Genomic DNA, 27,442 nt, shown 5'->3' with positions numbered 1-27,442 from the left:
AGACTGACGCTGATCAAAAGTATTTTGTCAAATTTCTTGGGCTGTCGTGATCAAGCGAAGTTCTACAAACGTCCGAACTCAGCACCTCGTTTCCTGACCTGGGCATTTGGAAGCTGACTACTTGGCAATTCACTGTACTGCAAGACGGGAGTTCAGCTGCCATAGAATGGAGCTTCAAAAGTGAATGGCCTGGTAAGAGAGGGATATATGGTTAAGGTGGTGCCATCATTTTGCTCATCTTCAACATCGTTGAATATATGTCGTTTACGTTCTTCAAACTCTTGAAAGCCGCCATGGTGAATGTGAGGCGTAAAGCCTAACACGCTTTTGTTGACTGCTGTCAAGTCTATGAAATGAAAGCAGTCAAGGAATTAGGTCGTTTACATTATTCACATCCGCCAGAAATCAACGTGTTTCAAAAGCAGTCGACTGGCTAGATCGACCGCGACTCTCAAATTGCTGTAAAAAAAAGTCAAAATCAGACCATGATCCTAAAAAAAAACCGCGGAGCCGAATGGAGCCAAATTGAGCCGTGGAGCCGAATGATGCCCACCAAGAGAAACAAAGAGCACTCACTCACACACACACTCTCTCTCTCTCAAACGTCACACTCCCTTTATTCCCTACTTCTCCTTTCTCTTCAGTTTGTGGCTGACCTCTCCTCCCCAATTATTCTCCACTTCTCTCTCTCTCTCTCTCTCTCTCTCTCTCAAACGTCACACTCCCTTTATTCCATGCTTCTCCTTTCTCTTCAGTTCTGACCTCTCCTTCCCAATTATTCTCCACTTTGAGACAAATGTCACACTCCCATTCAGCCTCCATTTTCTTGAAGCCTTATAACTATTTAGAGCAGCAGTAGCAGATGAAATTAATGAAACCTTTGTGGCTAGTTGCTTGCTCTCGCTCTTTGCCGCTGCTTGCTATCGTTTTAGCTCTTCTTCTTCTTGTGTCCAGTTAAACTCTGAGACCCTCAGAGGAGATAGTGATCTTGAAGCTCTGCAGCTTAAAGAAGACAAGGTTGCGGGAACTCTTTCTCTTCATCTTCCTTGATGTGAAGAAAGAGTTGATCTTTTCTGGGGAGTTTCCACTCTGGTCGAATTATGTAACTCATATCCATTCTGATCTCTATCTTTCCTCCTCCTGGGCGAAAGAGCTTAGCGAATATTCATCTTCTTTGTTGATTGGGGAGGTGGAAGACGCTTCATAGGTCTTATAACGCCGCCATCGAAGAGCTCTTCAGCTGAGAGAGAAACTCTATCTACCTCCTCACTAACATCAAAGGCGAAGTCGTCTGCTTTTGGTGATTTGGGTGGTGCTGCAAGTTCACCTTCATCTTCTTCTTCCCAATTACTACTGACCGCGGAGAACTCATCAAACTCTTTGTAAAACTCGGATATTCGAGACGGACTGGTTGGAGCACTCAAGAAGCTGTAGTCGCCAAAGTGTCTCGGAGTTGAGGGAGTCATTATACAAAGCGAAGATCGAGCGTTGTTGAAGTCGAAATCTAATGTTGGTCTGCTGGGTATAGCTACCTCCATGGTTGAGTCTTGAGGAAGAGACATGGAAACTTGGCCCCATCATGAGTCACCACCGAATCAATAGCATACATGTTATCCTTGCTCGACTTTATCATCGCCACATTTTTGCCGCTGGCGCCCACGGACTTGATGCGGCGGAGGAGAGCGGTGGTCTCATTTCTTGGATGAACTACTCACAAGTTGGAAGTGAGGGAGTGAGAATGAGTAAATCGCAAGCACTCTCGTGGTCGCGTCTCTTCTTCAATCAAGCAATCAAGAAAACCCCCAAGGCCACTGGGTACCATCGGACCTTACCACACTTAATCACCCAAACCTATTCGGCAGCACCACCACCCTTGATCGACAAGCTTGAGAAGCAGAAGCTCAAGGACACCAGGTATGTCTATCATGAGCCCACCGATTCCGATAGCGACGACGACGACGAGCGCTTCACTCCGGATGTTGTCATCGAAAGGTTTGATGAGTTCAGAGGAAGTTCAACCGGTACGAGGAATTGCTCAAGAGATTCACATACGCCGTGACACTTGATGATGCTTTTAAATGGATGATTAAGATTGATAAGTTTGGGCAAAAACATTTCCGGCTTCGCGCTGAATATCGAGTCATTGGTGAATTGATGAACCGTCTAAAATCAGCTGAGGGCAAGGACAAATTCATTCTGCAGCACAAACTCAACATGGCTATGCGATTAGTGGAGTGGAAAGATGCCTATGATCCTAACAATCCTGCCAACTACGGAATCATTCAGGAGTCCCTATTGGATGTTCAAGAAGATGCTGCAACTGAAAAGATAATAAAACCATTCGACAAGCTGATGATGATGATGATGATGATGAATTCGATGAAAATGAGAGGACAAAGGCCATTGCGGAAATGAATGGTGCGTATTGTTCAAGCAGGCCCTAGCGTATTGGTGTTGCAACACCAAAAAAAAAATCATCTGGCTATCAACAACAGTACTCTTCACAATTGGTATTGGTTGAAAGATGGGTGGGGAAGGCTACTTCCAAAGATTGATCCTCTTTATAGAAACGGTGGTCCATTTGAAAATGAATATGGTTCATATGGAAGTGATAAAGCATATCTTCATCACTTGGTCTCGGTGGCTAGAAAGCATCTTGGGGATGAAGCAATTTTGTATATTCCGGATGGAGGAAAGCATTGAGATGTCACGAGGCTTTCTCTTTTTGAACATGCTTGGGAGAATGGTTGTCTGCTAAAACTAAAGAACAACATGTGATTGTTAGCTCATAGTGGATTGTGGAATCTCTAAAGCACCTTCCAACATTTTCAACACAAAAGAAACCAATTTTGATTAAACAATGGGCATCATCATCTACTAGTAACTCCACGAAATTGTTCTTGTCGGCAAGAAGATGGTCTTTGAAGAAGAAATTGTGAAATTGCAAGCTCTAAGTCCTGTAAGGCAAAGCCATCTAATAATGGAGTCAAGGAATATGATTATTGCTATAAAATTTACGGAGCCTCGGAAGTTAGTTCCACAAATTCTCCAAATTAAAGTGCATATTTCAAGCTACGCTTCGTCACGTGACGATGACATGTCTGCAGCATGACTTGAAGTGGGGGCATTTGTAGACACATGAAATTTAATAAAGTAAATCATCTTCATTAAATGATCAAATCGACTAGGAACCCGACAAAATTGCACACGTGGCCTAAAAGTCAACAAAATTAGTGCGGATCCGAATAAAACTCGTGTCAACACATAAACGGATGATCGTAATCGAAGCTACGTGATTCCGACTTAAATCGTAAAATTGAATGTTATTGACGATTCGAAATGGTAATCGGACATTTGATTAAATTAATAAATTCCTTAACAGTTATAATTAAGTCAATTATTTTCTGTTTAATTTAGTTATGAGAATAATTAATTTTAAATTCATCAGAAAATACATATTGATTTAATTATACAATTAAAGAAATTTATTATTATAATGTCATTAAAATATTCTACAAGATAGAAACCTTGACACTATAAATACCCATTTCAACATGAAGATGGGGGACTTGAGAAGAAGAGAGAAAATCACTTCAGCAAGATCACTCTCGACAAATTCCGAAATCTCTCAAGGCGAGGAATAATCATTAAGCTGCCAAATCGATCGTTCTTCAACAAATCCAAATCCAAACTCAAGTCCACGAAGAATCATCAAGCTTCCAAATCGATCGTTCTTCATCAAATCCAAATCCAAACTCAAGTCCACGAAAAATCGTCAAGCTACCAAATCGTTCGTTCTTCATCAAATTCAAATCCAAACTCAAGTCCACGAAGAATCGTCAAGCTACCAAATCGCTCGTTCTTCATCAAATCCAAATCTAATTCCAAGCCCACGAAGAATCGTCAAGCTACCAAATCGTTCGTTCTTCATCAAATCCAAATCCAAATCAAACTCAAATTCTCAAGATCTAGTACGTCACCCTTAGGTCAAGTCATATACGAATATAGAATCAGAGGAATTCACAAAGATTGTAACCCCACACTTGATTATAAATAAATCACATTTTATTTGTATATGTGTATGCATTCTTATTTGTTTTCAGATTCTCGTTCTACACATTGTTGGTAAGCAATCCTCACAGTATGAATAACCACCTCTTATTCAGTTTAAAGCCATCCCAAAAACATAATCCTCTCTTCTCTCAAAGTTTTTTTTAGCTCTTCTCTAGTGATAGAAAGAGGTACTCCTCTGATTCGTTGAGAGTTCTAGCTGTCACATCATGAGACCAGCTCTGTCGTAACATGATATTGTTTGTTTTGGACACTCTCCTCTCTAGCCCAAACAGTTTTGTTTCTGGGATCTCACTAGCAACTTTCCAATAGGTCACCCATATTGGGATTGCTCTAGGCTCAATTTGCTTAATTTTCTTAATTTCGGTGTTCCCATCCCTCTGAACCCAATGAGCCCCCAAAAGGCCTCGTGTTAAATGGAGGTGGGCATGTACATATAAGGCACATCACCCCCTCTCAGTTGGCCAATGTGGGATATTACAATCTACCCCTCTCAAGAGTCCGACATCCTCGTCGGCACACTCGCACCACACGACAGAGTGACTCTGATACCAAATTGTCACATCTTGGGACCATCTCCATCGTAACAAGATATTGTCCGCTTTGGGCATATCGTTATAGATGGAGGTGGGCATATACATATAAGGAACATCACCCCTTTTATGTTTGCCGATGTGAGATATTACACTAGCTAGCAGTGTAGCTTCTAGAATTGTTTAGTTGTTATAGAGAATTACATACTAGTACTACACAACATTTGAGTTACTAAAAAGCTCATCTTTTATATTTCTTATACAAATTAGGATATAAGCCCAAACCCATAAATGAGTGGACCCAAAACTGGTTGAGTGATTAATGCTAAAATGTCTAAAATACCACTATTTTTGCGAAATTTATTAATTTGCCACTCCTATATCTAATAAGTTTTTTTCTTTTTTATTTTATTTTTTTCGGCAATTTTAAGTTTTCCGGCCAAACCACCGGCAATTTAGAGTTGGACCAAGAAATAAAGTTGTTCCTTACGTTATGGGCTTTCATTTAAGTACCATATTACATATTTTTTTGAGAAACTTTGAAATTTCAAAATTGGCTCACCAAAAACTACAGTAATAGCTAGATTAATAGTCGACAGTAGCATGTACATTCTCAACCGACTGTAGCGTATGTCTTCCCTGTCAACAATAACAAGTAGCTTCCAAGTCGATAGTAGCAGCTTAGTTTCATAGTCCTTAGTAACAAATAGCAAAACTCTAGTCGGCAGTAACAGTAGCTTCTTAGTCGATAGTAGCAGGTGCACATGTAGATGTGATATGTAGCAGTGAGAATAAATTTACTCTCTTAAATGTGATGGGCTAAAAAGGGGTAAAAAATAAAATATCCTATGACATGTAGCAACTTGCTATCATATTGTCATTTGTAACTTTTTTGGTCCTAATTTGTATTATCAATTTAGGAAGTGAGTTTTTTGTAAACCAAATTGTTGTCTGATACTTATTAGTAGTTTGTTATAGTCGTTATATCCTCGGAGACAAAGCGACTTAAGTCCTTGCACATAGAGGCGGCGTAAATGTCTTAAAGACAGTGTGTGAGTGTGTAACACACATGCCTCGACTACTTCACTCGTTTGGTATTTGGTTGAGTTTATTGTTGAATTTCCATCTTGTTCTTCACTTTCAGCATTTCAAGTTTTATTTTCTATTTTATAATTATTTTATATTTCAGTTTATATTTAATTATATATGCAATATCCTCATATTTTCTAACGCAACTACCTAGTGACACTGAACAATGTACTGACTGCGTGGCCCAGCGACCATGAGCTATTAACCCATGCAGTATATCCAATATTGTCTAATCGATATTTAGTCCTAGTGCATTGTGATGTTTTTGAAAATGAAATCATCTTAACTGTAGGGCTAATGTACATTTAGGCCTAGTACATGACTCATACTGCGTGTATTGTTTTTAAAATTTCTATTTGTGGTTTTTACCTCTTTTTTGTCAGAAAGGTATTGTAGATGCATGTTGTTGCTCATACACTGACGTATTCTTTTAAGGATGAGTCAAACACTGACTTGTTCGTTGCCTCGTTGGAAAAGTACATTATTGAATCAATAATATTTATATTAGGAAATGGCACATAAGTCCTATATTAAGATGCTAATTACAAATAGATTACCCTAAGTTGTCCTATACTTATAAGAACATATTTCAACAAATAAGGACAATTTGTTTCTTTGTTGCCATGTGTCTTAATTTAATTAGCAAATTAACCTTTATTAAAAATAAAAGTATCAAAAACACAAATAAGAACATGACTTTTACAGCATTGTTGGAATTAGCTGCTACTATACTCGCTGGATATTTAGTTGCCACTACATTTTTACTTTCCAATCATGTGATTGTGCTGTTGAATTTAAGTTTTGCTGCTACTACTGACCTTGAACCTAACATGCAACTGCCAACTGCAAGCTACTACTATCAATTAAGAAGCTGCCACTACGGATAAAGACCCAAATTCATGTCTTAAGAAGTTGCGTACTTTGCTACTTGTCACATCCTGGAAGGGAAAATGACGGTATTTGATTTAAAAATTTTAGATTAACAAGCGAACAAACGAATAGAGTTCGCTTGAGGATTCGTTAGTTTAGAAGGCTGTACAAATTTTTCGCAGCAGAACGAACTAAGGTCACAAGTACAGCTTTAAAATGAAAGAAAGTTTTCAGATGAACAATTACGTTTGGAAAGAATATGCGAGCTTTACAATATTTTGAAACAACGGAAGGTGATCAAAGAGTCACCGGCCCAAAATAAATACAACTATGACAACCCAAAGAATAAAATAAACGTAACTTATACAACCTCAATATTTATATCATAGACATTATAGGATTCATGAGAAAGAGAGCTAATAAATTAACAACTTCAAACAATAAGTCTCGAGAAATGTGTACTCCTAACAACTTCACGTTTTTTTAAACCCTTGCTAGCTCTTAACCTGCAAAGAAACAATAGTAGGGGTGAGCTTCGCCCTCGCTCACACAGTAGGGGCCTTCGCCCTCGCTCACCCAAACTCTATTTGTGGTTTGAAAATAAGGTAAGCTAAATTTTATGAAAACTTAAATAGTTTAGATATGAGCACGTGCTTTAAGTCATTTAATAAAAATTAGCATATGTTATCATTTACGGGAAAACAATGCAAAACATGCATGATGACCATCAATAATATCAAGTCAGTGGTGACCGATCCTAACGACTATGAGGCGAATGAGTCACCTCTTAAGTTGAGGCCAACTGCCTTAGTTGAAACAACAAATGAGTGAGAGTGTCCATTTCCTAGAATGCCCTCAATAATATTGAATAGGTTGGATCCAAATCTTAAAACAGGGCATTGCCCCTCTAGAGGTTTACGGTTTTCAACACCGAGGGGTTATCGGATTACCGGGCTCCATACACTCTCATGTCTACTCACTCACGCATTATTCGTCTATCATCAAGGATTAGCTCACCCTTCTTGGATTAAAGTCCAGAATCCTCGCTCGTATTCTAGTTCCAAATAAATGTTAATACTGCTGCTACTATTCCGACCTTGTACAATCTCGTAGCTTTAACTCTGAATTCATATATCATCACAAGAATTAACACCAAAAACGATTATTGTAAATTGACTCGATTCCTTATTTCTAGTTTGACCAGTAAAGTCAAAGGTTGGCTTTTATTTGACCAAGTATTCTTGGGTGGACCAGGAATTGACCATATTGACCAATTTTCGGAAAATCTGAAAATAAACTAACTTCAATTGTCAAGCGATACTAAGTATACTTGAAGGGTATTAAAGATACTTTGAATTATATCGACGATTTTATTATTTACCGACACATTTCTAAGTTATTCAGTTCTCAATTTATGAACCGAGCGGAAATCAGAGATAACATTATTCGTAACTAAGCGTTACGTTAATCGTCGCCATTTAAAGTAAATCAGGTTTTCACTAAGTTACTATAAGTCAAAGTAAAACCATTAAAATCATTTAATAAATAGTAAAAATGTAACTTAGATTAAAACAATCAACGTAAAACTGTAACTTTCTGTTATGGGAAATAACGTAATTTCACATGGATGGTAAAATTAAAAATTAAGACTGTTACGGTAAAAACCAGTCTTTTCACCCCCATCAATTTCCGAATAGCAAATCCGGCAAGAAAACGAGCTTCTAAGTGTTCCAAATCAACAAACAAAACCAACAAAGAAATACCAACAGTCCAACAACTCCGAAATAATAAAACAGAGGCAACATAGTATAATTTTCTACCTCCGAAGATCTAAAATGCAGACGTGAAAGCAGGGATGCTCTTCGCCTTGATCCAGAGCTGCTGCATTGCGCATCTTCATTGTTATTGTCCCAAACGTCTTCCAAAAGAAAAGAAAAAAGTCGCCGGAGTTGTTTCTTGGCAAGGACAAAATAGAGGAGGAAAAGGATGTTAAGATTAGGTATGATTCCAGATATTAGAATAGGAATTGAACTGTGTATTCACGGAATCAAGCTTACCAAGATAAAGTTGATATGCCCATCAGAGAGCCTTGGTTATGCCGAGAAGGAGGAGGATTTAAGGGGGTGCAGCAATGACGAAACAAGAAAATCGAAGAATTTGAGTTAAGCTTCAAACCGATGAAATCAAGATAAAGATGAATTGGGAATGAAGGAAGAAGATCAAGCTTACCAATAGATAACAAAAGAGCTCACCGGAGCTCAAGAACTCGTCGGAATCCCAAGATTGCTCCACTGCTTCGTTTTTTATTTGGGGGAAACACGACACCAATCCCACATGTAAGGCATGGGTCTTGTAGAGAAAGAGAAGGGAAGAATTTGGTGGTGGTGTGCCCGTCCGGTTTGGCCGGACGGCGGCGATGTGAGGAGAACCAGCGGTGGTCAGTCTCAGTGAAGACTGAAAAGAAAGAGAGCAATGCTCTCTGTTAAGTTATCGAGAGAAAAAGAAAGAGTGAGAGAGAGTGAGGTGGCACACGAGCTAAAAAGAAAAGGAAATGGGCCAAAGTTTGGACCCGGGTCATGGGTTTAATGAGTAACTCTTTCAAAGCCCTAAAATCAAACTCAATTGAAAATAAGTTTTCAAAAAAACATTTTTAAAACAAGTAAAACCTTTAGAAATTTATAAAAATAAACCGAGCATCGGAAAAATATTTCAAAAACATTTTCGAGCTCGTGGCGACGTGTAATTTAATATTGACGTATTAAATTACATTTTCAATAATTATCTTAAATGTCCATTAATTAGTCCTAATGTGTCGGTTAAACGAGATTAAAAATCTCAAGTATTACACTACTGCTATATTATGATGTTGTTTATTGTGGTCAAAATTTTTAATTTTCGAAGTCCCTTAAAATATATGCTTCACTATACTCAAATGCAAGTCCATAAGGTAAGAAACAAGTTGTAGTTTGAAACTTCTCAAAATTGTCAACATTGTGACCGGAAAAATAGAATTTGCCGGAAATAAATTCAAAAAGAAGAGAGAGAGAAACTTGTTCTTTATTGGTGTGGTAACATGGTAATTATCATGAAATTAGTGGTATTTTGAATATTTTGACTTTATTTATTTAATCAGTTTTGGGGTTACTCAATTTTAAGTTTGGGTTGATGTCTTTATAAACAAAATTTACTATCATCTCAACACAAGTTTTAAAAAAAAAAACTTGTATTCTAAAATGAAGCTTGTTGTAATGTCTTCTTCTAAGCGTGGTCCGGCTTATACGATAGATGAAGATTTGTAATTCACTACTACAATAACTCAATCACACAACACAAATGAGACAACAAAATGAAGGTAACCGCTTGTCTCATGACTCGATTCTCTTTATACAACTAAACTTATCACTATGTGTTGTGTTATCAACAACTTTTGATTTTTAAATTTCATTACACAATACATTTGAAAATTGTGTGTTGTATAGAAATCTTCCATCAAATTTTTGCAAAATGCAAAACTATAGAGACAACAAATTCAAACTACTAGTTGCATGACTAGTATTTTTACAACACACAATATATGTTTTGTTGTTTAAAGGAAACTCATTTTACGTATAATTTGGTCTGACCATGTTCCAATATGTGTTGGGGATGCCAACTGAACTTGCTAAAAAGTTTGTACAACATAAAATAAATCTTGTCTTGTATGAATAATCATTTATACAACTGATACAAATTTTGTGTTGTGTGTTTATGTTTGAGAACTTTCAACATGTTCTTAGGGATGCCAAGTGCATTTGATTGTACAACAGAAAATGAATCTTGGCTTGTATGAATAAACATTTATTCATCTAATACAACTTTTGTGTTGTGTGCTTATGTTTCAAAACTATCAACATGTTCTTAGGGAGGCCAAGTGCATTTGATTGTACAATAGAAAATGAATTTTCTCTTGTATGAATAATCATTTATACAACTAATACAACTTTTGTGTTGTGTGCTTATGTTTCAAAATTTTCAATATGTTCTAAGGGATGCCAAGTCATTTGATTATAAAACAGAAAATGATACTTGTTTTGTATGAATAATCATTTATACAACTAATACATTTTGTCTGTTGTGAGATTATGGTTCGATATAAGCTGGGGAATGCCACTTGCAATGGGTGAAACACTAGTACAACATAACAGATTTTTTAGATGTAGGAATTTAGTTTAGTATTTAGAGTTTATGGTTTAGTGTTTAGAGTTTAAGGTTTAGGGTTTGAATAAGGGGCTAGGCTTTAGGGCTTCAAATGAAATTTAATTTTATATTTAAGTAAAAAAATGAAATTATGAAAAATAATTTAAAAATAATTGAATACAAGGCAGTATTGTGGCACATATGTCATATTTGACTATTAAATAATATTCAAAAAACAAAAATTCTTCAAAAAATCATAGAAAATAGCTTAGGTGTGATAGGAGCACAAAATGTGACGTTCTTAATGTTTATATGCCCTATTCTTATGCTTTGTTACTTCTTATTTAGTTGCTTTAGGTTCATATTTGTTATATGTATGTTTGAAGTAGAGCTATTTCGAATTGAGATGATTTGATGATGAAATTGTGCTAAGTGTTAGAACTCCTGATTGAGCTAGGATTCCTTACTCGACTAGGACTCTACTTTCCTATTTTCATTCTTTCCTATTCCTTAATCGACGATCTCTTTTCAGGAAAGACAAATCATATTTGGAAAGAAAGGAGAGTTGCCGAGTTGCATTCCTAGTTGAACAAGGAAATCATATTCGAGTTGAAGAAGGAGAAGAGGAGGCCGGCCTAGCTACTCCTAGTTGGACCAAGATTGTTGCCGAGCTGCCCTTTAGTGATCTCCCTATTGGACTTGGTTTCCTACATCAAGTTGGATATGGAGTACATAAATCAAATCCATAACAAAGAGGATTTCAGTTTCCCAATTGGATTCTATTTCCTTTTGGCATGGCAAGAAGGCTTCCTAGACCTCTATATATAGAGGCCGGCCTCTCCATTCAGCAACATCATCAGCCCTACACACAAACACAGCCATAGCTCTGCCGAATTCATCCTTCACCATTCCAAGAAATCCTAAAACCGATTCCATCATTCCCCACCTATCAATAGCCTTCAAACACGCTTGTGAAGAAGGTTTCATCCATAGAAGTCTCGGCTACACTTGTGGATTGCTTGATTTATAAAGTGTAATCATGATTCACTCTTGGTTAATTTCGTGTTTGGTTTTGTTCTTGTTCTTGGATGAAGCTTGCGATTTGTTTAGAGTAATCTTGTATCAATTTTGTCTATGAAATAGCTACTTGATTCAATTTATATAGATGATTCGAAAATTGTTTTGGTTTTATGATTTTCTGTTTTTGGTTTCTGCCGAATGCATGTATGATCAATTTTCGATACCTATGTGTTATGACTATGCTTGTAGCATGATATTTAGGTTGTTGGATTAAAGACTTATGCTAAGAACATGTTTATTCTTGTTTATGTGAATTGCGAATTGCATGGTTGTTGGTTAAGTAAGTGACATACTTGATGAATTCAATGTGCATGGCTTTGGAATTACATGATTAAGATGAACATGTTAGAATTTCGATTATGGCTGCTTGGTTTTGATCGAATGTGTTAAGTGTCTATGTGTTTAGGTTACTGCTTAGAACCCTAAATGCATGATCCATCCATGGTTGCTCAAATATATGTCTCGGCATGATTCTATGAATGGACATAGAACTTGTTTCGATTCCCTTTGTATGATTTGTTTTGGTGATTGTTTATGTGTTGGTTGGTTGATCACATGTATATATTAGTTTAGGTTTTATTTTACTGTTTTTATGATTCAATCCAAAATCTATATCAAACCTTAAAACCTTTATGAATTCGTGTAAGTATTGTGATCCTAAGCCCTGGCTGGATCCCCGGTTTGTGAACGATACCCTCTTGCTTTATACTACTATGATGTGTTCAGGGTTAAATATTGATGTCGAGTAATCGAGCAATCATCAAATGGCGCCGTTGCCGGGGATCCATTAGAGATGGATCCCTAACTTTTACTACGAATTCATTGTGAATATTGTACATTTATATATTCTTATTCTTATTCTTATTTCGTGTAACATATAGTAATGTATCTTAGGTTGTTGTTTTGGTGCTTGAGTGAATGATTGTTGTAGGTTGTAAATCGAACGGAATAGGTAAAGTCCATTTTGTTAATATTAGCCTTAACCCTTCATGCTAGCTTTCGAGTTTGCATGAGGTCGAGGGCGGCTTTTATTAACACTTGGAGATTTGTCTAACACATGAGGTTAAGTCCAGCTGAGTAAGGGGCATGCTCTTTTATTACTCTGGTGCATGGGACCAAAATTGGATCTCAGAGAACTACTGACTGACATACATCTCGGTGATGGAGTCGATAGGGAGTTCGCTCTCCGTAGTTCAACAAATGAGTCCTACCATATTCACTATCTCTGATTGAGCTAAAGGCCTTCTGAAACAAAGACTTGATCTTGTGTCTAGGCATCCATACTTAGGCCGCACGTCCACCTTGATTTACAACTTAGAATCAATCGGTCATTCGATCATTGAAATAGCAAAAAGAACTTGTGAATTGTATGAACTTGTGACAACGTAAAGAACTAACACTTGTAAACTTGACATAGTTGCCGTGCCGTTCCCCTTAAGTGTGCGTGTGTGTGACTAAGGGAAGGCACAAATTTTATGTATCCATCATGTATTCTTCAATGCTAACTCGTTACCTTTCATATAACAGGTACTATGCATGTCCGAATTTTCTAAGAAGACACAAGAGCTCAAGGATCGAATTCAAGCACTTAGAGATTTAAACAACTCTTTCATAAGTAGACCTTTGAATTTCGAAACATCTCCAAGCAATTCAATCTTAAACTCTTCACCTAGATCAGAAGAAGAGGAAGATCTGTCATTTTCCTTCGTCTTAAATTCAGACTTAGACACAATTGGGGGCCGTGACATAATTCCTGTTGGTGCTCCAATGGCACTCAAGAATGCATTCATTCCTACCACTCCGGAATCACCCTCATGCATTGCTTTCACTCCACCTGATGAAGCTAACTTCTCCATTCCTGTTCAATTGCTTGGGCAGCTGCCTAAGTACTCTGGCTCTTCAATGGAAGACCCTAATGTTCACCTTAGGGAGTTCTTGGACATTTGCAAGCTCCAATCGATTCATCATCTTTCTCAAGAAGGCTTGAGGTTGCTTTTGTTTCCATTTACCCTTAAGGATGATGCTAAATGTTGGTTGTATTCTTTGCCTGCAGGAATCATCACCACATGGGACGAAATGACTAGGAGGTTCTTGAAGCAATTCTTCCCTGCTCAACTCACGAAAAGACTTAGGAGGGAGATTCAGAACTTCACTCAAAAAGATGGTGATTCACTCTATGAGGCTTGGGAGGAATTTCAGGAACTACAAAGGAAGTGCCCTCACCATGGTATTTCGTTGGATGACTTGGTGCAATTCTTCTATGAAGGACTCGACACCACCAATAAGAGCATGGTGGACTCGGCATGTGGCTGCACCTTCATGAACAAGACCGGTCAAGAAGCTTATACCTTGATTGATGACTTGGCTGACAACAATCGCCAATTTAGTTCCAAGGAGAAGAGAGGAAGCAAGAGCCGTGGGGTGTATGATGTTGATGCAAGGAACCAGATGGCGACTTTAGAAAGGAAGCTTGACGTGCTAGTCAAGGCATTCAATGGTTCGAACATCAACCCTCAAGCATGCGGCATTTGTTCTTTCAAGGATCACACGACTGAAAATTGTCCAAATGGTGCAATGACTGAAGAAGAGTTGAACTTTATGGGGCAACAAAGGCCTAGGTACGATCCATACTCGAACACATACAACCCTGGACTTAGAGATCATCCAAATTTTCGTTGGAGCAACAATGCTCAACCATCCAATGCTCAAGGTCAAGGACCTCGTCCTTCAGGTTTGTTTGTGAGGCCTCAGGTACCTCAAGGTTCTGCTCCCTTTAACTCTAATGTTCATGGTTCGAATAATGCATCTTCACCTAATTATGATGAACTTTTGAAGTCTCTTGCTCAAGGGCAACAAAATCTAAACTCTGCTACTCAAGCATTAGTTACAGGTCAACAAGCTCATTCTAAGGATATAACCGAGCTTAAGAAGCAGATGGGACAAGTGATCGATTTCATGGGCAAGATCCATGAAGGAGGGAAGTTGCCAAGCCAAACTGAGCCTAATCCGAACGTGAAGGCCATGGTGACACGAAGTGGGAGGACCTTGGATGCTCCAATGCAGCAACACAAGAAGGCCGTGCCTTCTAAAGGTAAGGAGGCCGAGAATTGCAATGTCAAAGACTTAGAGAAGGACCCTGCCTCCTCTAAAGCCAATAATGTCGTGCCCCTACCAAAAGAAGATCATGCCGTGCATGACAAAGGTAAGGATCCTAACTCTAGCGGTTTGGTTTCAACTAATGATCTTCCTCGTGTTCCATTCCCTAGTAGATTTGCAAAGCAAAAGAAGGATGACTCTGATCAAGCCATGCTCGACATTTTCAAGAAGGTGGAAGTGAACATGCCTCTTATTGAATGCATACAACAAAATCCTAAGTATGCTAAGTTTTTGAAAGAATTGTGCACCAACAAGAGGATGACTCGAGAGAAGGAGGTTGTTACAATGAGTGAGACGGTTTCTGCCGTGCTCCAAAGGAAGCTACCACCAAAGCTTAAGGATCCAGGGAGTTTTTCTATCCCTTGTACAATCGGAAACATGACATTTGAAAAGATAATGTTAGACTTAGGTGCATCTATTAATGTAATGCCGCACTATATCTATGAGAACCTAGGTCTAGGTGATTTGAAACGTGATAATGTTGTGATTCGATTGGCTGATTGTTCCAACAAAGTCCCTTTGGGCTATGTTGAAGATGTTCTTGTTCAGGTATCGAGCTTGATCTTTCCTGCCGACTTCTATGTCATAGACATGGAGCCAACGGAGGCAGATGACAAGGAGGTTCCTATCTTGTTAGGCCGCCCCTTCATGAGGACTGCAAGAACAAAAATAGATGTGTTTAGTGGATCACTCACCTTTGAGTTCGATGGTGAAGTGATTAGCTTCAACATCTTTGAAGCTATGAGGTATCATCTTTCGGAGTTAAGTGATTGTTTTTCAGTTGACATACTTGATTCCCTTGCAGATAACTATCTAGATACCTTGACAAATGACGAGTTGGCACTCACCATTGCCCAAGGGGCCGGATTTACAAGTGATGGTTCTAACATTGCGGTGCTAGAAGCTAAGGATGCCGTGCCATCTTTCATTCATGAAAACGTGACCTCTCTTGAGGTTGCACGTGAGGTAAGCTTTGTCTCTCCTAGTCCAATTCTCTTAACTACTAACAAGAATCTTCCTTCTGTGGTGCAAGCTCCAAAGCTTGATCTTAAGGTTCTTCCGGACCACTTGAAGTATGCGTTTTTAGGAGAAGAGGATACATTGCCCGTGATCATTTCATCTGCACTAAATGAGGAGCAAGAAGAGAGATTGATTGAAGTGTTGAAGAGACACAAGACGGCAATAGGATGGACCTTAGCCGACATCAAGGGGATCAGCCCGACCATGTGTGTGCATCGAATATTGCTAGAAGATGGTGCCAAACCAACCAAGGAAGGTCAGAGACGCCTTCACCCACCAATGATGCAAGTTGTAAATGATGAAATCACTAAGTTGCACGATTATGGCGTGATCTACCCCATCTCGGATAGTAGGTGGATCTCTCCTATTCAAGTTGTGCCAAAGAAGTCAGGCAACACGGTGGTGAAGAACAAGGACAACGAGTTGGTGCTTCAAAGGACAGTGACCGGACATAGGGTATGTATTGACTATAGGAAGCTCAATGCGACAACGAGGAAGGATCACATGCCATTACCATTCATTGATCAAATGCTTGAGAGGTTAGCTGGTCACTCTTTCTATTGTTTCCTTGATGGATATAGTGGATACAACCAAATAAGTGTTGCGGAAGAAGATCAAGAGAAGACTACATTCACATGCCCTTTTGGTACGTTTGCTTATCGTCGCATGCCTTTTGGTTTGTGCAACGCCCCAGGTATGTTTCAACGTTGTATGTATCACATTTTCTCCGAGTATATTGGTTCTAAAATTGAAGTTTTCATGGATGATTTTTCTGTCTATGGTGAAGATTTCGAAACTTGCTTAGAAAATGTTGAACTTGTGCTCAAACGTTGTGAAGAAACTAACTTGGTTTTGAATTGGGAAAAATGTCACTTTATGGTCACACAAGGCATTGTCTTAGGTCATATTGTTTCATCTAGAGGAATTGAGGTTGATAAGTCTAAAATAGATCTTGTGTGTCACTTACCCCTCCCCACGAGTGTGAGGGATGTTCGATCGTTTCTTGGACATGCAGGTTTCTATCGTAGGTTTGTTAAGGATTTTTCCAAGATTGCGAGACCAATGAGTTCATTGCTTCAAAAGGACGTCCCATTCCACTTTGATGATGATTGCAAGCTTGCATTCGAGACCTTGAAGAAGCTCCTAACTTCAGCACCGATCATGGCACCGCCGGATTGGTCCTTGCCATTCGAGTTGATGTGTGATGCCTTCGACTATGCAGTTGGAGCCGTGCTAGGGCAGAGGAAGGACAAGCAGCCCTACGCCATCTACTATGCCTCACGAACACTCAATGATGCTCAACAAAACTATACCACCACTGAAAAAGAACTTCTTGCCGTGATCTTTGCTCTAGATAAGTTTCGTTCTTACTTACTTCAATCTAAAGTTATTGTTTACATTGACCATGCAGCTTTGAAGTATTTAATGACAAAGAAGGATGCCAAACCGAGATTGATTCGATGGATTCTTCTACTCCAAGAATTTGATCTCGAGATCAAGGACAAGAAGGGAAGTGACAATGTTGTGGCGGATCATTTGAGTCGTTTGGTAAGAGATGCCGAGCCCTTGGCCATCCAAGAGAGTTTTCCGGATGAGCAACTCTTTCGAGTTGAGGTAAGTGAGCCATGGTATGCAGATATTGTCAATTATCTTGTTTCTAAGCAATTTCCTGATACATTATCGCATGCTCAAAAGAATAGACTCAAGGCATTAGCTAAGTATTATGTTTGGGATGAACCATACTTGTGGAAACATTGTGTTGATCAAATCATTAGGAGGTGTGTCCCTGAACATGAGCATCATTCTATACTTACTTTTTGCCATTCTGAATCTTGTGGAGGACATTTTGGTTCACGTAGGACTGCCCTTAAGGTATTAGAATGTGGTTTCTTTTGGCCTACGATTTTCAAAGATGCATATCATTTTTGCATGACTTGTGATAGGTGCCAACGCATGGGAAACTTAGGATCTAGAGATCAAATGCCTATGACACCGATTATCTATGTTGAAATTTTTGATTGTTGGGGTATTGATTTCATGGGACCTTTTCCTAGCTCAAATGGGTTCTTATACATACTCGTTTGTGTTGACTATGTTTCGAAATGGGTGGAAGCAAAGGCCACCCGGACTAATGATTCTCGAGTTGTTGCAGATTTCCTTCGTTCTAACATTTTCTCTAGGTTTGGTATGCCGAGAGTTATCATTAGTGATGGAGGATCTCACTTTTGCAACCGGACCATTGAGGCGTTGTTGAAGAAGTATGGAATTAAGCATAAGGTTGCTAAGCCTTGTCACCCTCAAACAAGTGGACAAGTAGAGTTATCTAATCGTGAGATCAAGAGAATTTTAGAGAAGTCTGTTGGACCATCACGCAAGGATTGGTCTCAACGATTGGATGATGCTCTTTGGGCCTATAGGACGGCATACAAGACTCCCCTAGGCATGTCACCATTTCGACTAGTCTATGGCAAGGCGTGCCATCTTCCCGTGGAGCTTGAACATCGTGCATGGTGGGTTGTGAAGAATTTTAACATGGACATTGATGAGGCCGGATTGCATAGGAAGTTGCAATTGCATGAGCTTGAAGAGATCCGAAATGAGGCCTATGATTCGGCAATGGTTTACAAGGAGAAGACTAAGACATTCCATGACCGCATGATTAGAAAGAAACACTTTGTCGTTGGACAGAAAGTTCTTTTGTTTAATTCTCGACTTAGATTGTTTCCGGGCAAGCTCCGTTCTAGGTGGCTTGGACCGTTTGTTGTTACTAATATTTTTCCTTCTGGTGCTATTCAGATCAAAAGCATGGTGCATGGAAAGGAATTCACGGTCAATGGACATCGCTTGAAGCCGTACTATGACAATTTCGTGGAACACAATGTGGAGGAGACGTCTCTCCTTGATCCTACGGCAAGCAAGTGATGATTTGAAGATAGTCTAGGCTATAGACTCTAAACTTAAGCCAATGAAGGAGCCATCAACGAGTGTTTGCATTTTCTTATCCCTTAACTGTTTCTAATTTTCGTTGCTTATCATATTGTACATTGAGGGCAATGTAAGTTTTAAGTGTGGGGTGGGGTATACATCATTCGTTGTATTCTATTGTTTGATGCTTATGTGTTTCAATTTTGTGTTTTGATTTTCGAATTTTAGTGTCATTTTTAGTTTGTTTTTCGAATTTTAAGTTGTTTAGTTGTTTTGTTCTTGTTTTGAGTCCTAGGTATGCCTTTGACTGTCTAGGATGAGTTGATCTTTGAATTTATGGTTGATAGATGATCATGATATTGGAATGAACTTCATTGTTATTTGATGGTTAATCGATGTGTAGATTTTGTACGAACATGTAGTAGATGAGGATTTTGAAACTTAGGTACAGAATGAGCATGTTCCTTACTTGTTTAAATTCATGTAAACCTATGTGAGATTCGAGCCATATACTTGTGCATTTCTTGGAGAGTTTTATTCTATCGTTTCTTGGCTTTATAACCTCATTACATCTATTTTGATCAATTCATATGCCATAGAATTGCAATGAACTAGAGAATGCTAGAACTTACTTTGTGAAACTTTCGAAGCTTTATGTCATAATATGCTCTGATTTTGAAAATGATTGTTGGATCTTTTTAGGATTTCCACCACTTAAGCCAAAAAACCGTATTCCCTATTTGAGCCCTGCTTGGGACACCTTAGTTTTAACCCCTTTGAGCCTACGTTAAGCCTTTTCTTTCATTACCAACATGTTATATCCTTGCTTAGTATAGTTATATCTCTACCTTGTCTTTGAGGCGTGGCAGAGCCGATTCTTGGATGTTAATATGGAGTGATGATTCGATTCAAGTGTGGGGTTATGCTATTGTATGTTATGCCGTGAAAAGAGTATGAAAAGAAAAAAATGTATTGATGCCGTGTGAAAAGAAGAAGAAAGAAAACATTCATGGTGCACGGCAAGAAAAGAAAAAATGAAAGAATGATGAAAGATCTCGGCATACATACTTGTTTATGTGAATTTGGAGTTGTGATGTATTTGTTGAAGGCTCAATAATGTTATACTTTAGCCTTTGTTCGTTTTCACAATGTTTAAAGTGATGAATGGGTCCAACATGATGATATTTGGCCCTTGTTTTATGGAGTATGGCGACATAAGGTGGATGTTTTGCTCTGCTAAGTCTTGAGGATGACCTTTGTGATTCCTTTTACCTTGAAAATATATCAATGCCGAGCCTAGCCTACCCTTTTATGAAAGATCCGCATGATTCTTAAAATGAGTAGCTCTTGATTTGTGGAGTTTGTTTCACGAGTAAGCATATGGTTTGGGTTCATTTGTGCATATGATTGGTATCTTTCATGAGGTTTTCGATTTTCACTATGTTCATAATTCTTGTGTGTGAAAAGCTTTTAAGCATATGCCATGTTCTTGAGAGAAAAGATTTGGAGTGCATATCCCTTGTGAGTTGAATTTGAACTTGTCTTGAACATGTCGAGCTTAAAATCATCTTTGTTTCTGCCATGTCTTACTTGTTAAACGAAATTTCATGTTTATTAACCATTGAATTCATTTTATCTAATTCGATTGAGTGTTATTCTTGATGCTATGAGTTTGAAGATCTCTGAGACAAAATGTTGAAGGCATTAGTGTTGTGTCGTTAGTTTTAGTGTATTGATTTTCGTTTTATGTTTTGATTTCTACTTTTAGTGTTTGCTAAGGGACTAGCAAAGTCTAAGTGTGGGGTTGTTGATAGGAGCACAAAATGTGACGTTCTTAATGTTTATATGCCCTATTCTTATGCTTTGTTACTTCTTATTTAGTTGCTTTAGGTTCATATTTGTTATATGTATGTTTGAAGTAGAGCTATTTCGAATTGAGATGATTTGATGATGAAATTGTGCTAAGTGTTAGAACTCCTGATTGAGCTAGGATTCCTTACTCGACTAGGACTCTACTTTCCTATTTTCATTCTTTCCTATTCCTTAATCGACGATCTCTTTTCAGGAAAGACAAATCATATTTGGAAAGAAAGGAGAGTTGCCGAGTTGCATTCCTAGTTGAACAAGGAAATCATATTCGAGTTGAAGAAGGAGAAGAGGAGGCCGACCTAGCTACTCCTAGTTGGACCAAGATTGTTGCCGAGCTGCCCTTTAGTGATCTCCCTATTGGACTTGGTTTCCTACATCAAGTTGGATATGGAGTACATAAATCAAATCCATAACAAAGAGGATTTCAGTTTCCCAATTGGATTCTATTTCCTTTTGGCATGGCAAGAAGGCTTCCTAGACCTCTATATATAGAGGCCGGCCTCTCCATTCAGCAACATCATCAGCCCTACACACAAACACAGCCATAGCTCTGCCGAATTCATCCTTCACCATTCCAAGAAATCCTAAAACCGATTCCATCATTCCCCACCTATCAATAGCCTTCAAACACGCTTGTGAAGAAGGTTTCATCCATAGAAGTCTCGGCTACACTTGTGGATTGCTTGATTTATAAAGTGTAATCATGATTCACTCTTGGTTAATTTCGTTTTTGGTTTTGTTCTTGTTCTTGGATGAAGCTTGCGATTTGTTTAGAGTAATCTTGTATCAATTTTGTCTATGAAATAGCTACTTGATTCAATTTATATAGATGATTCGAAAATTGTTTTGGTTTTATGATTTTCTGTTTTTGGTTTCTGCCGAATGCATGTATGATCAATTTTCGATACCTATGTGTTATGACTATGCTTGTAGCATGATATTTAGGTTGTTGGATTAAAGACTTATGCTAAGAACATGTTTATTCTTGTTTATGTGAATTGCGAATTGCATGGTTGTTGGTTAAGTAAGTGACATACTTGATGAATTCAATGTGCATGGCTTTGGAATTACATGATTAAGATGAACATGTTAGAATTTCGATTATGGCTGCTTGGTTTTGATCGAATGTGTTAAGTGTCTATGTGTTTAGGTTACTGCTTAGAACCCTAAATGCATGATCCATCCATGGTTGCTCAAATATATGTCTCGGCATGATTCTATGAATGGACATAGAACTTGTTTCGATTCCCTTTGTATGATTTGTTTTGGTGATTGTTTATGTGTTGGTTGGTTGATCACATGTATATATTAGTTTAGGTTTTATTTTACTGTTTTTATGATTCAATCCAAAATCTATATCAAACCTTAAAACCTTTATGAATTCGTGTAAGTATTGTGATCCTAAGCCCTGGCTGGATCCCCGGTTTGTGAACGATACCCTCTTGCTTTATACTACTATGATGTGTTCAGGGTTAAATATTGATGTCGAGTAATCGAGCAATCATCAAGGTGTCCGAAAATGTTGTAAAAAAAACATTATGCTCACACGACAGTACGCTCTACGCATCCTATAAAAATTTCAATAGATTTATTTTCGCGTAACACGGCTACCCTTAGGGAAGTATAATGAAAATATATGATCTGTACTTTATATATAAGGGTTGACCGGATCGAGCAAGATCTAATCATTGTCGAAAATAAATGAAATTTGAACCTTAATTATATTTAATATGGCGACCACATCCTACGGTCGATTTTTAAAAATATGGTTTACTCAATATAGTTGATTTAAAATGACACGCGTTCAATAGTCATTAGTACACATGTCGTGGTTTAAATGATCAATAGTCACAAATACATAAACTTCGATCAATCGTGAGCTAGTATAGTGTACGTCATCAACAAAACACTTGTGTGGTACCAAATCGACATGATTTCGGCAATTTTTAGATCTTGATTCGCAAGATTAACCCTAAACACAACCGATACATATATACTTATTACATGAAATTTTTTTTTAACTACTCATCTTCAATTTTCTTTATGTTTAAGGAAATTAGACCGTACGTAAGATGTGATCACTATAGTGAAATATAACTTTACGTATTACAAGAGTCAATCACCTATTTACGATAAAATGTGTGATTCACTCTAAACATATAGTTAAAACAAATTCACACAACAATGATGGGATGTTAGAATCACTTTTACTCAAACCCTATCTAGGTGGGAATATTGTCTCCTTCACTTTAACATTTCAGAGTTCATTTTGGCATGTTAACATGGAAACTCATACAACAATAGAGTTCAAAACTTTTGTGTGAATGAGAAGCCAAACTTACCATATCACCCAAATTTTCCATTCCCTCCAACCAAAGTTGCCAATTCCCTCCAACTAAAGTTGCCACATTCGCATCTCAAGTTTAGAAAACACTCCCATTTTTTTATTTAATTCCTAATTAAGTTATGAATCATCGCACGTATGTCACTACGCTGACATACGTGTCGTTACGAGTTACCTAAACAAAAAACCATTGCAACGGAAGTGTCACGCTGTAGCAATTGTGAAAAGTCTCTACCAACACTTCGACATTTATTAGACAAAATAAAACACTTCGACATTTAGAAACCTTATCTTCTCTCTGACCTCTCGATCCCCAAATCCTCATACTAAAAATCATCTCTCTTTCGTCCCTCACTCTCTCATCCTCAAATTGGCCTGGTTTCCTATATTCCCAAACCCTTTCTCTCGTTCTATATACATTAGTCAGAAAACCCTAGATTTCCAAATCCCCAAACACCCAATCTCTTATGTTCTTGATCGTATGAGTTCGACGAGGAAGAAAAAGGCAAGTTTGACGAGGTCGATTTCCCATTAATCCTAGCCCACCTCATCTTGTCCTAGCCCGCAGGAAAAACCCTAGTCTAAAAACCCATAAAGGTCGTCGAAGCGTTTGCACCACAGAGAGCTCAGAGAAACTCACCATGGTGAACAAGTCTTTTAATCTCCAAACCGAATTCGTCTCCCTGAAACCCTAATTCAGACTCAACTGAATCATCCCAATGGTCCTTGTTTGTAGACTTTCAAGAGAAGAAATGGCGGGCGCAACAAGCACGGTCGCGGCCACACAAAGTTCATTCATTGCTCCAACTACGGCAAGCTTTAAATTTTAAAGTACCTTAAGGTTTTAAGCTTTACTCAATTTAACGAGCAAGCTTGAAATATTAGGTCAGTTTTTTTTAAATTGGATTCAGGGCTAATTTTAGTGTTGGGTTTGTTTGGATCAAGATAAAGCTATTAACAGGTTTCTGGTGAGGAACATTGTTGAAAGCTGATGTTAGAGATGTCCAGGAGGCTTGTGTTTATGATAGTAAATTTCTCTCCTTTACTCTTCCACCCACTTTTGTTCATTGTTCTTGGTGTAACTTTTGTTATGTAAATTGAGTTGATGATAATGTTGTTAGAGATCTTGTCAAATTGTATGTTCCAGATACATATGAAGGGGTCAACCAGATGCTGGCTTTGCTCTTTTTGAATCTGAGTCAAGGTACTCCAACTCACCATCTTGTTAACCTATTTTCGGTTCCTGAGTGTGTAATTCTTCATTTGCACTTGAGCTTTAATGTTTCAATGGAGTTTGTAATAATCATATACTCAATCCGAAAAACCAAAAAGTGCTCAAGAGTGTTTATATTATTACTACCACTAACAACAATTTCTCTATTGGGCTGTTAGTATTACATATAAAGTTAGCTATATTCTTTGAAGTTATAGTTGTTGAGAATCTGGTGAAACAAAAAAATTATTCACTATACCGGTATGACTTAATAAGCTTAACTCATAGTTATAGTTGTATTAAAAAGGCTACGATCATTATTGCTGGAAGCTGTATTTAGTGTCCTGTTTATGTCATCTATTTTCTCTTTACATTGATCCTGCTACTATAGAGATAAAAATGGCTTCATAACAAGTTTCAGTGATTCTGTTTGGAGATACAGAATCAAATAATATCGATAAGCAATGTTTATTGATATTTTTGTTGCGTATTAGGTACTGAATTTGGTCAAGAGGGTGACTGCAACCAATGAAACTTATCCCCGATCGAAAGAGAAAACTTAATAAGGACATTTTCTTTAATTTATATATGTTCTTGGCCAGGTGACTCTTGAGGTAACCATATTGTTGATATGATAGAATTAGAGATTGCTCATATATCAAAGTCAATTGGTTATAGCTTAGAGGACAAGGTTTACCTCCATATATACATCTAATTATGGTCTAACCTATGTAGAAATGTCGATAGCCATACTTGTACTTCACTTTCTTTGTTCTACAACTATCTTGTATGCTATGATGAATTAATGGTACAAGTTTGGGTGCATTTTAATATTTTATTTGTTTGCATTGGTGCTACTTTGTGTCATCATTGTCATGCACTTGGTTTTGTTGCAGGATAATGACTTTGGGAGTAGGCAAGACAATACGTTGGAAAAGGTTAACCAAATTATGGATAAATATATGACACGGAAAGGAGGATGAAAGAAAAAGGTCAGTTCCATATTTTTTATTTTTACATATTTTCTGTTATGAACTTTTATGCTTTTAATTTTCTTTTTTCCTATGATTTCATAGATTGAGTTGGTTCCCTGAAGACTGTGTGTTTTTAATATATTTTATTGTTACTTGAAGAATGTTAAATAACAAAGACTTTCTTAGTATGTGAATTATGGTCATTGCATTTAGGCCCAACCAAAAAATTTAATGTTCAGTGTGCCATTTAGTTACTTTGTCAAGTATCTTGTACTTTTTCATGACTGTTTCTGCCGTCAATTTTCTATAGATGAACCACATGAATGACTTTTTATGAATTCATGGTTACACTATCTTGAATGACTTTTCAGTGGAAACGCAGGGGTAAACATGCTTACACCAAAGCAGATATCGATAAGATTAGAGAGGAGTGGGCTGATCATATCCTCACCAAGTGCATGTAGGAGCATTATGTGGTACCTAAATTGCTGTTGTGACTATCTAAGTACATTATCTAAGTAGATGCTGTATTTTGTTGAAGTTATTTTAAATAGCTGGTGTGTCATTTGGAATCATATTTCAAGTACATTATCTATCTATCTAAGTAGGGAGGTTGGAGTACTAAATGCTGCTGTGACATTTGAGATATTTTGTTGTGAAGTTTATGATTATTTGCAACTATTACATTTGATTTTGTCATGATGATACCATATGAACAATGAAAATGAATTGATTCACACAACTAGTTCATGTTGTTTCAAACTTGATTGGTTATACGATGTAAACTCACACAACTAGTTGAAGTATGTTCAAGCTTTGGTTAGTTATATAATGAAATGATCACACAACTAGTTGAAGTCATATAAAAATTAATTAGTTGTGTAATGAAATCCCACAACTAAATAACAATGGTCTAGACTAAGATTGGTTGTGCAATGCAAAGCCACAAAACTAAATAAAGTTGGTTCAAAAGACAGCTCATACAACAAAAGGCAAAACTAGTTTTTTTGTATGAGTGCAATCCGCCCACAACAAACAAGGGGCTAAGAGTAGTTAGTTGTTTGACTCCGCCTTCCTACAACCAAAAATGTGACAAAGTGTTAGTTGAATGAGTAAGAAACATACAATCAATTATGAGAATAAGTTTTGTTGTATAATTAAAACACTCCACAACTAAATGAACCAAATAAGTTGTTATACCAATGGAAGAATCCCGTAAATTATAAACAATATTTATTGTATGAATTCACTAAGAACAACTAATTGTAAAAATCACTTAAACTAATTAGTTGTCTGATAAACAACACACAGCAAATATTGTGATTTCTATTTGTTGTCTGAAACCCACATGTGAAGTAGCTGTTGAGGTGCTGTCGAGGATTTTGCCGAGAGTCAGACAACTAAAGTTAATCTCTTGTATTAATGTTTCAATCAAACAACACCGCCATACACAACAGTTTTGTCCTACACACAACTGTGAATAACTCTTGTGTGGTGAAGTTATTGTACTAGTGATTGTGTCATATCTATCTTGATAGTTCTCAATGTGCAATCAATGGTGTTAACAAAAAAAAGGGATGTATTGTGGGAGAGAGTTGTTGCTGCCTACAATGAAGACAAGGGTGGAGAGAAGATCAGAACTAAAATGTCTCTCCAAAGTCGATTCTCTAATCTATGTTTACTGGTTAGTAAGCTTCGTGGTCATATTCGTCAAATTGAGCACCAAATCGAAGTGGTGCATCTGAATAATGGATTGTAAGTATTTGTTGAACCATAATTTGTAATATTATAATTTAAGCTCCAACTTACAAAATTTGTGTTTTTTCACTTGCTAGTTGAAGAAAACTAAAGAATCCCTCCAAGATGATCCAACTTTCAAGAGGAAAAAGTTTCAAATTGATCATGTGTCGCCTATATATTCTGAAAAATACTGGAAAAATGGCTGGACAATGCTGCCCCACATGCTGCTAAATCGCGAAGGAGAAAGGAGTTATCTGAAGCATCTCAAACAGGTTCTCGCACAAAAAAAATGAAAATACACCATTTTGTGTTGATTTGAATGCAGATGAGGACAATTAGGAGTACATCAATCATGAACTCGCTTCACGAGAGCGTCCTATAG

General features: G+C 37.6%; 1 non-coding gene across 1 annotated transcript; it reads right to left on the bottom strand.

The window, feature by feature from the left end:
- Positions 1 to 13,943: 13,943 nt before the first annotated feature.
- Positions 13,944 to 14,050, bottom strand: LOC126805338 (small nucleolar RNA R71). Its single transcript, XR_007674010.1, has one exon. It is a non-coding gene; the product is annotated as a small nucleolar RNA R71 (small nucleolar RNA).
- Between the last annotated feature and the right edge of the window lie 13,392 nt (positions 14,051 to 27,442).

Source organism: Argentina anserina, chromosome 1 (assembly GCF_933775445.1).
Source record: "Argentina anserina chromosome 1, drPotAnse1.1, whole genome shotgun sequence".
NCBI lineage: Eukaryota > Viridiplantae > Streptophyta > Magnoliopsida > Rosales > Rosaceae > Argentina > Argentina anserina.
The sequence above is the reverse complement of the archived record's forward strand: the minus strand, read 5'-3'. Positions and strand labels throughout refer to the sequence as shown.